The sequence below is a fragment of the Pygoscelis adeliae genome, unplaced genomic scaffold (assembly GCF_000699105.1).
Source record: "Pygoscelis adeliae isolate BGI_AS28 unplaced genomic scaffold, ASM69910v1 Scaffold540, whole genome shotgun sequence".
NCBI lineage: Eukaryota > Metazoa > Chordata > Aves > Sphenisciformes > Spheniscidae > Pygoscelis > Pygoscelis adeliae.
Genome location: NW_008823935.1, coordinates 22,998 through 32,797, shown reverse-complemented (window position 1 = coordinate 32,797; position 9,800 = coordinate 22,998).

Below are 9,800 nucleotides of genomic sequence, written 5' to 3'. Positions count from 1 at the left end.
ACCATAAAGGCTGCTTTGTTTCTGCTCCGCTATACACATGGAAGTTCCTGTGGCAATAGGGTTAAGTCCCCAGACTTCATGCTTCAGAAACAGATCTTTACTTCTTTAAGCTGAAGGAGGTTTTTAAGCTGTTAAAAGCAGTGTGCATATGACATATGCCCAGTTTGCACGTCATCAACCAAGAGATGAGCAGATCTGGCCATTTTTTTTATAATGCTACTTGTTCATGAATTATGATTTTGGCCTCATTATCCCTTCATTCACCACCCTCCAGTAAATTTTCCCAGTCAATGAAGTTCTTGCATGCTCTGTACTGTGAGTTAATGAAATGGATCCAATGATGTGACTGTCTGTGATAGCATTAGGCTGTCCATGATGTCCCTATTGGCCTCTCCCATCTAGTGTTCTGAGGTTAGGGGCAAAATTCAGCCTGCTCTACTACAGCCCATTAAGAAATTTAATTTTGGAATAACCCAGGGCAAAACCTATAATTTGTTTTTTTTTGTCAGAGAATGTCAGAATTGACATAAAGGCTGTCAGGTGTGAACATGGGTCAAAGTTTCAGAAATGAGGTCTCATACCTGCTAACTTGAGAAGTTCCTCCTCACCATTGCCCTCAGAAGCAATAGGGAACATTAACTGGTGCCATGCAGCATCACATTTTAGGAGGCTCTTAAAAGCTAACAGAAAGTTGCAAGTGATGTATAAAAATGAATACTGATGCAATCTGCTCACACAGTGGTTCTAGGATCCCCTGCTGATGCTCCCAGTGACTGCAGATTAAACCATGAAGCAAAGTCTCAGGCCCTCCACACCTGGGGTGCAGATCTGTGCTTGTCAGCATGTTTTCAAAGTTCTCACATTTTTCTGAGGTGGTTTGGCTCATCACGATTGATTTATAATCACCTGTGATACTTCATTTACTGTACCAGTGTAGCTATAAGAGAATTAATTTTCTCTCTGTGATAGTTGTTAGTATAATTCATGCCTTGCTTTTAATTGCTGGATCAAATTACTTAGTGTATTATTTCATGCACCATCCCACAACAGAGAAGTCTAGAAAGGTACCCGTATGCCTGGCTTCTCCAAAAAAAGGGTGACTCAAAGGTAATTTGCCAAACAAAATTTTCTTCTGTCTTCAAAGTGTATTTTTAAGAGGCAGGGGGCCAAATAAATACATACATATTTATCTATGCAAATTGAGTAAAATGAAAATGATTGTACCTATTTACCTCCAGAATGACTGGCCATCTCAGCTCAGATAAATCGAGTGGCACTGTCTTTCTTTAATGAACACTGATGTTAACATTAAAAGAGAAAATGCTGAAACATAATTAAGAGTTGGCATTTAGCCATCTTGCAGGACAGAGAACAAAGGACAGGATGTGCTGTCTCCTCCTGCAGGTCCCTCCACTTCATGCAAGCCCAGGCTCTCCCCCCACAGCCAGCAAGCACAAAGGTGAGCTTCAAGCTGCCCCCCGAGCAAAGTTACGTCCTACAAATGTCCTTGCTGCTGCTGCCATCTCCCATCCAGGCTGAAAAGATCTGTCCTGCCAGTTACACCTGAGTATTAGCCAACTTCACCACTGGCATCAGAGCTGCTCTGACATGTGGGAGAGGGAAGTCATGGGGTGAGGCAGGGACGTGAGCCTACAAAGGGAAAAGGAGTGTGACACAGACAGAGAAGAGCTGGGTGCTGGTTTTGCCATGGGAGACCCCTTGATACCTCTGTGCGTTGCACATACCCTGAGGCTGGAGTACAGAACTCCAGGGATTCACATGCAAGCAGAAGGTGGGAAGCTGCCAGACGGCTGCCCTGGCGTGCGGGAACAGCAGAGAGGGTGGGCAGAGGGTGGAGAAAAGGCATGCGTGAAGCCCAGGTCTGTTTTCAGGCTGCGAACTGGGATGCAGGACCCAAACAGCAGAAAAGCAGAAAGGCTACACTGCTTTTAGCTGGTCTAGTCATGAGCTTGAATTTGAACAATGCTTAAAAATTGATGTTGGTCTGTATAGTCTTTTGAAGCAGTAGCTCCACTGGTTATAGGAGCCAGTGCAAAAAGGCAGGGTCCTATCCTTGCTGCAAGACCCCTGCCCCTGCCCCAGAGATGCTGCTGATGCTGCAGCTGCATCAGCCCCCACTCCAGGCTCATCCCTTCCAGCTCCACATCCACGCACAACCGTGCCTGTGGTGGGGGAGTGAGGTTCATGGGCCATATATTGGGGTGGACATGACTGTCATGGAGCAGAAGTCAGGGTGTGAATAGGTCTGTCCCTCTTTACAGCTCTGCACCCCTGCCATGGTCCCGACCTGGCCCCCCATGCTGGCCAGACCCATCAGCCTGGGACCACAGCAGGGACCAGGAGAAGGCATGGGTCCTCCTCTCCACCAGTTATGTCCCTTCCTTCCCGCTGTGTCAGGACAGGGTGATTAGGTGGCATTTGTGGTGTCTACAGATCCCCTGTGCTCTGGGAGGATGCTCACTGGGGTGGTTAATCAAGGCAGCTCACAGCATGCTGCCACCAAGACCCCAAAACACACGCAGCCGAAAGCTGGTGGGACATGCCAGCACAGTGTTGCTCCTGCAATGGCAACCTCTGCCCTTGGCCGCTGAGGGCTGCAGGCTTCTGCCATGTGGAGAATTGTCCTGACCCTGCTCTTACGTTGTTGAGATGAAGCAGACACGCTGCAGTAAGAAAGTCTGGTCCTTCATGACTGCCCCTTAGATAAAAGCCTTTTACCTAAGCAGTTAATTAATTTTAGAATAACCTATTAAAGTGTATATAATGTATTCCGGCAAAACCTATAATTTGTCTCCTGTAAAAACAAAAGTATTTCAGCAAATAAAAACCCTGTAAAAATAGCACTTGAGAAAGTATATTTTTAAACTTCCACTGATGTTTATTTTTGAAGTCCTGAAATTTAATTCATGTGTTGAATACATACCTTTCAGATATCTTTCACATCACAAAGGGTAGTATGTTCTCTTCTGTTCTTTTGCAACATCAAAAATAACTATGGTCATCCCTTCAGAGGCTGATGGCAGTGTGATTCCCTGTAGGACAACGGGAGGATGAGAACAGAAGAGGGAAAATGTATGTCACATCATGGCTCCTGAGAAGCATGTATCACACTGTCTGTTTCAGCATGTATTGCACTGTCTGTTTCAGAGTTCAAAGCAAAATGGGTTCATGACAAAGGGACATTTGTGATTAATTGTTGCCATAATGTGACACCATAAGGTTTGCCAGGATTGGTGTCCTGTCAGCGGCAGTCGTCTTATAAAATACACCCCAATTCTGGCAAGTATAGGAACTCTATGTCTGCGATCAGTTAAACGGTAGCTGTATGAATATGTAAAGATGCTGTTGCTGATGTAGAGCATTTGGGTAGCTGCAAATAAAGCGGTCCCTTGAATCCTTCTGCTTCCTAGGGAAGTAATATGAAAAACCAGTATGCATAAGCAATGTTAAAAATGTCTGTGGCACCAGGATGAAACATAGCTTCACAGCAGGGATGTTTGCAAGAAGGGATTAAAAAGGAGCTGCAAAAAGGAGAGAACAGGAAGGAGCTGTGCAGACCGGCCAGCCACGTCTTCAACACATCCGGTGAGATCAGTAGTGGCGGCTGTTCATACCCCTCACAGCCCAAGTTGCTGCCTCATGGCCACCTCTACAGAGCATGCTCCTAGGCAAAAATGGAAGCTGAATTGCATTGCGGGGACACCATATCCTTCCTCTTTAGAAGTAGGAGGCACCTCCATGCTGTGCAGCCATGGAGCCACCAGCCAGCTTTACTCAAGGCACTGCCAAAGGCACTGCCAACGGTGTAGCTGGGGCAGTGGAGGAGTTGGTGCGGCTTGCGAGACCCATGCAGGAGATGAGGGAATATCTGTGGGATTAATCTGTGTCTAGCTACATCCGCCCACAACTGCAATGTTAGCAGTAGCCAAGCTGGCTATTCTAAAGCTAGCTCAGGCCTGTCTGTACCAACTGCAGAACAGAAATAGCCTGCAGGCAGCTCTACTTTAAGGTATTTATCTGTCAGTTTTTTTCCAGCTCATAATCATGTTGCAGAGTGAATAGCAGGTCTTCCACACTGGCTAAATAGTCCTCCACATCACTGTCCCCCATTTCAATGCATGTGCCTTACTGCTTGGTACTACTTCTTATTGTAGACTGAAGAGACCAACTTTGACATAGAAGGCCAAACAGAGGTTCCAGCCACTAATAGTTTTATTTAAGAGAGGTAATTTCTGTCTTTTGAATGGACAGGCAAAGCAGCTCGGTAACCCTTACAGTCTAGGGGCAAATAGTGTCGGTCTTTTTCTCAAGACTCAAGTCCCTCTCATAGAAGACCACCCTCACCATCACACTATGTCCTCTTCATGATAGTCTCAGCAGAAAACTCAATACAGTTGGATGCAAAATCTGACCTTGACTCACAACGAGAAAGACTGTGCGGAGGGTGAGAGCTAGGTAGGAGCAGGAGGGGAACAGGGAAGTAGAAGGCTGTGCTTAGTAAAACTGGGCACTGGTGGGGATGGTGAGGCTGTGTTGCTGTTCTGCACCCTCTGATGTGGGTAACAGGGTGAAATGTGGCCTCTTGAAGCCCCAGCATGAGAATGGTCTAGTTTCTGTGATAATGGGCTGAAGCTGTTCAATATGTTCATCAATGGTCTAGATGGAGATCCAGAAAGCACCTCCCCACCCCAGCAAATTTGCAGATGACACCAAATGAGGAAGAGTGACCTACAAAAGGAACGGCAGCACTTCAGTACAAAAGTACCTTGAGGTTCAGACAACTGAGGGCTTCAATCCAGAAGACACTAGAGGCTCAAACCAGCAGCTGCCCCATGAGGCTTAGCCAAGAGAAGTGCAGGGTTTGGCCACCAGGCAGGACAACGCAAAGCATGGCACAAATGGACAGTGGCAGACTGGGTCACCGCCCTGCTGAAGAGGACCCAGGGACTTGCAGTGGGCTGCAGGCTGAGCCAGCCAGGAACATTCGTTGTGAATAAGGTCAGCTGCATGCTGAGCTGCATTAGAAGGAGCAATACCTTTGATCAAGGGATGCTTTCATTCCCCTCTACTGAGGTCTCACCCAGGATAGAGCCCAGCTCAGGAAGGATTTGGAAATGTGGTCTAGGGGAAGACTACCAGGATGGACGTGAGCACTGGGGAGATGCTTGGGGAGCTGGTCTTCTATCATATGAAAAAGGGCAAAGGGTTGATCTAATAAGCACCTACAACTACCCAAAGGGGACATAAAAAGATGACAGAGCCAAACTCTTCCTAGAAGTGGAAGATGATACAGAAAGGGGCAATGTCTATAAACTGCACCTTGGGAAGGTCAGAGTGGACATTAAGAAAATTGCTTTGCTAGGTGAAGAGTGCAATGTGGGAGCAGGTTCTCCAGGGAGGATGGAAATCCTCCTTGGAGGTTTTCAGATTGGAAGGAGTCAGAGGTAATGGGTGGGTAAAATGCTGTAAAAAGCAAGCCTACTGACAAAAAAGCATAAGAGTAAGGTATTAGTGTTACTTCTTAAAATTCAGCTACAGAAAGCAGCTGTACTCAAAATGATTTTGCATGGCTCTGGAAGTGCACAGCAGGGATGCTGTACTCTAAGAAAAGCATGTGCATGGCAAGGAGTGCCATGTCAAGCAAGGTGAGGTTCTGTCACAGGTCCTTGTGCTGTGCAGAAGTGAATTGCCAGCTCCCTGCTGCCTCTTCTCCTCCTGCTCATGGGGAAGGGTAAAAATGCACCTGAGGCAAGGAGAAAAGGGCATACTTAATGAGACTCAGGCTTGACTCAAGCTGCAAACCTTTTAACATGACACTGAGCTTACGGTTCCCTCCTTCCATCAAGAAACAAGAAAGACTTGACCATCCAGCAGTGCTCCACGTTCCCACCACCTTGCTGCAACATGGGCAGAGGTTTGATCGCTGCGGAGCACAAGGAGGAGCAAGCGAACCTAAGGTTCATTTGCTCCTCCTGGTGCTCCGCAGCGATCAAACCTCTGCCTGGGAGGCAGCAAAGCAGCGGGGCCAGGCACCCGCACCAGGTCCATAAAGCATCATGTCCCAGGCAGGTCAGCATTCCACCTGGGGACCTTCTCCCAAGGTTTGAGGAGCATTGCTGAGAGCTGTCTCAGCAACCCAGAGAGGGCTTTGTTGAAACCTCTTCTTGCATCCCACTGCACAGTTTAAGCTGTAAAGAGTCAGCCGTGGGCGCCAGCTCGTGTCTTTTTGGTGTTTTCACTGCACAAGCAGTGCATCCTACTGAAGCAAGTGGCTGAAGCAAGAACTGCATCCTACCTGGCCTGTGAACAGAGGAGCTCAGTTTCCATTTGACAAATCCATCCCTTCACTGTTTTTTTTTTTTATTTTTCTGATCAGGGGAGCAAATCACCCATTACAGTGTATTCTCCATGTCCCCAGGCCCACATATATTTTCCAGCAGCTCTCCTCAGCATTCCACATTATAAAATCAATCTCTATTTAAGTAAGAGGGGGATATTTATTTCTTAATTTTTTAATAATGTATTTTGTGATTTGTTACAGCTCTCAGTGTTGTATTATTTATTTATTGTGCCTATAGGGTGCCCTGCCACATGGTAATAGAGGAGCTACAGGAATTAGAGACCTAAGCAAAAGCAAGTTCAATAATTTTGCTACACTGTAGGACTCGGTCCAAAATTAACAAAGGAGCAAAACTGCAATGCAAGGACAATACTATAATGTTTTTCCTCCCAAGTTTTTACAAACCCAGTGGAAGTGAGCTAAAAAGCCCAGAAAGATCAATCATCACTGAAAGCAAAAATTAGAACTGGATTTTAATATATCTCCCAAGGTGTTTCACAGCTGAGTTATTTGCTATGGAGTTCTTAAAAATTAATTATAAATTTGCACAGAGACCTGAATGAAACAAGTATCAAGGTTTTCTTTTCCTTCTTTTCTTGCCTTGTCCCTGCAAAGATGATTCCCTTTCAGAATACACTCAGAAGTCTTCAGCTCAGGAAAAAAGACAATCAATTTAACTTGCAAAACATCTGCATTCATTAGGTGATGTCTCAGCCCAGTTCATTCAGTGGCAAAGCTCTCACTGACTTCAGCAGGCTAGGATTTACCTTAAGCAGCTGAGTTAATTTATCGCTGAAAGCCTGAAAAGCAGGAGACCTAGGCCTTGCCTGTGCTGTGTGCTAACCCTCGGGGAAGTCATGGTTATACCTGTCGAGGCATGACAGCTACAGCATGTCTGCGTCCTTGGTGTTCAGCTGCAATAAACCCCACTGCCAGCCCAGCACCACAGCCCCTGCTTTTCATGGGGCTGGTGTCAGTGATCATGGTCTTGGGTGGCGGGGGGCAGAAGAAAGCCAGATGTAGTGTGTGTTTACTCACAACAACTGTACAAATCCCCATCTGATCTCCTTCATGGTGCATGGGATCTGATAGATAGAGGAGCTGGAGCTGCTGGGAATCAGCAGCTTAGTGACTGTTTCCCTTGGGAAATATTTACCAAACTTAGTAAAACTGATTCAGCTGGAGCTGGTTCAAATTTCTCAAGGTTTGACCATTCAGTTTGCAAACTTCAATGTTTCTGGCACCTCTCTGCAAAACTCCGTGCCTCATTCCCTCCCCTCAAGATGACGTTGGAGACATTTTTGACTGAAGGGTCTTCTCTCCCTGTTGCTTCTTCCCCAACTCCACAAGCAGTCCTGGCCTCCAGAGGTACATCCTTTTTCAGGGCTATTTTCCTGTTGCTGTAACTCCTGTCACTGCCTCTGAGCAGTGTCCCAGCTGCCAGGCCAGCCTTTGATGAGTGTTGTACTGTGGCACTTAGCCCTTCACCCCACTGCCAGGTTTCTGCCTGTTGGACCTTTCTGAAGGAGTCTTCCCCGGAGACAATTTATCTCCTGACTATCAGGACATTTGGGGTTGTGGTGAGAAGGCGGGTGCCTGCTGAGACAGCAGCAGAGGTGATCACACTGAGCCTTACCCTGCTTGCTGCAGCCTTCCAAGTTGCTGTGCTGCTTCAGACACTAGAATGAGAGGACAAATTATTTGGTTTTGTTTCTGCTTTCTGGATGTTATGGTTTAATCCTAGCTGGCAACTAAACACCACACAGCCGCTTGTTCAGTCCACCCCGCAGCAGGATAGGGGAGAGAATCGGAAGGGTAAAAGTGAGAAAGCTTGTGGCTTGAGATAAACACAGTTTAATAATTGAAACAAAACATCATAATAATAATAATACAATAACAACAACAACAACAACAACAACAACAACAAGGATAATAATATGTAATGAAAAGGAAAATAACAAAGAGAGTGAAATAAAACCCAAGAAAGACAAGTGATGCAAATGAAAACAATTGCTCACCACCAACTGACCAATGTCCAGCCAGTTCCCAAGCAGCAGCCGTCCCCCGGCCAACCTTCCCCCTAGTTTTATTGCTGAGCATGACATCATACGATGTGGAATATCCCTTTGGTCAGTTGGGGTCAGCTGTCCCAGCTGTGTCACTCCCAAGTTTTTGTGCACCCCCAGCCTACTCACTGGTGGAGTGGTGTAAGAAGCAGAAAAGGCCTTGACTCTGTGTAAGCACTGCTCAGCAATAACGAAAAAACCTCTGTACTATCAACACTGTTTCCAGCACAAATCCAAAACGTAGCCCCATACTAGCTACTATGAAGAAAATTAACTCTACCCCAGCCAAAACCAGCACAATGGAGCTGATGAAATGGTAAGTGACTAGGCAGGAATTACAAAATCCAGCAGTGAGAGACTCAGCAATCTCAAATTCTACCTGGAATAGTTACAGAGGGAAAAACACCATTTTATTGCCCTGCAGGAATGGCTGCCTGAATCATACCTAAGAGGAGCTTCCAAGAAAGCAATCTGTGGATCACAGGTTTCTTCAGATGGGACATCGACACACTATGTAATTGTCACTGAACCTTGGCATTAGGGGCCTGGTTTTGCCTTATATGGAATAAAAACTCACCAGTTCTAATTGAATGTGGCCTATAGGCAAAGCAAAGAAATCTGAGTAATGCTCTTAATTTGGTAACTCACTGATTGACGTCAGGCAGCCAAGGGTGATTAGAGCCAACCGCCACTGGCTCCATTCTAACCAACTAAAAGCTTTTCAGCTCATGAAAGTCAGAGCTGAGTCTTTGGTGGGGAGAGTTTGGTGCTGGCTCCCTTCAGAGAGAACCCTGACTGTGTCTGGACTAGCCAAGCTCCTCATGAGTAAGGTGAAATGCATCCTCTGTCGGGGCAGAGCAACGCTGCCCTTTCAGTTCAGATGCAGGAATTTGGGCTGGGAGCGGAGAGCGTGCTTTGTGGTAAGGGCTTCCCGGCAGACCTGCGGGGTGGTGAGCCGCTCCGGCAGCTGGCATTGGCACAAGGGCTCGCCCTGTCCCTGGCAGGACTTGCGCTTCCTCCCCAGCCAGAGCGCCTTGCTTTCTAATACTGCAGTTCTCTCCAGTACTGCTACATTCTTGATCCGATTTCGGCATCAAGTACTGCTAGTCCAACTGAATGAGGGGCTGTTTCACACATACCCAGCCATAGCTCCTTCCTTCTTGCAGGTGGGTATTCTGGTGCTTCCTCACCTGACCTCCCTTGCACCATGACACAAGGACATAAGAAATGTCCTCCTGGGTCCAAGAGATAATTCATCTCTCCCCATATTCCGTCTTTTGTGGTGCAAACATGGATGCTACACTGGGAGAGCTTGTGACCCTGGCCGTGACCTGCCTGGCCAACACCTGTATCTGCATGCGCATTTCTACGCA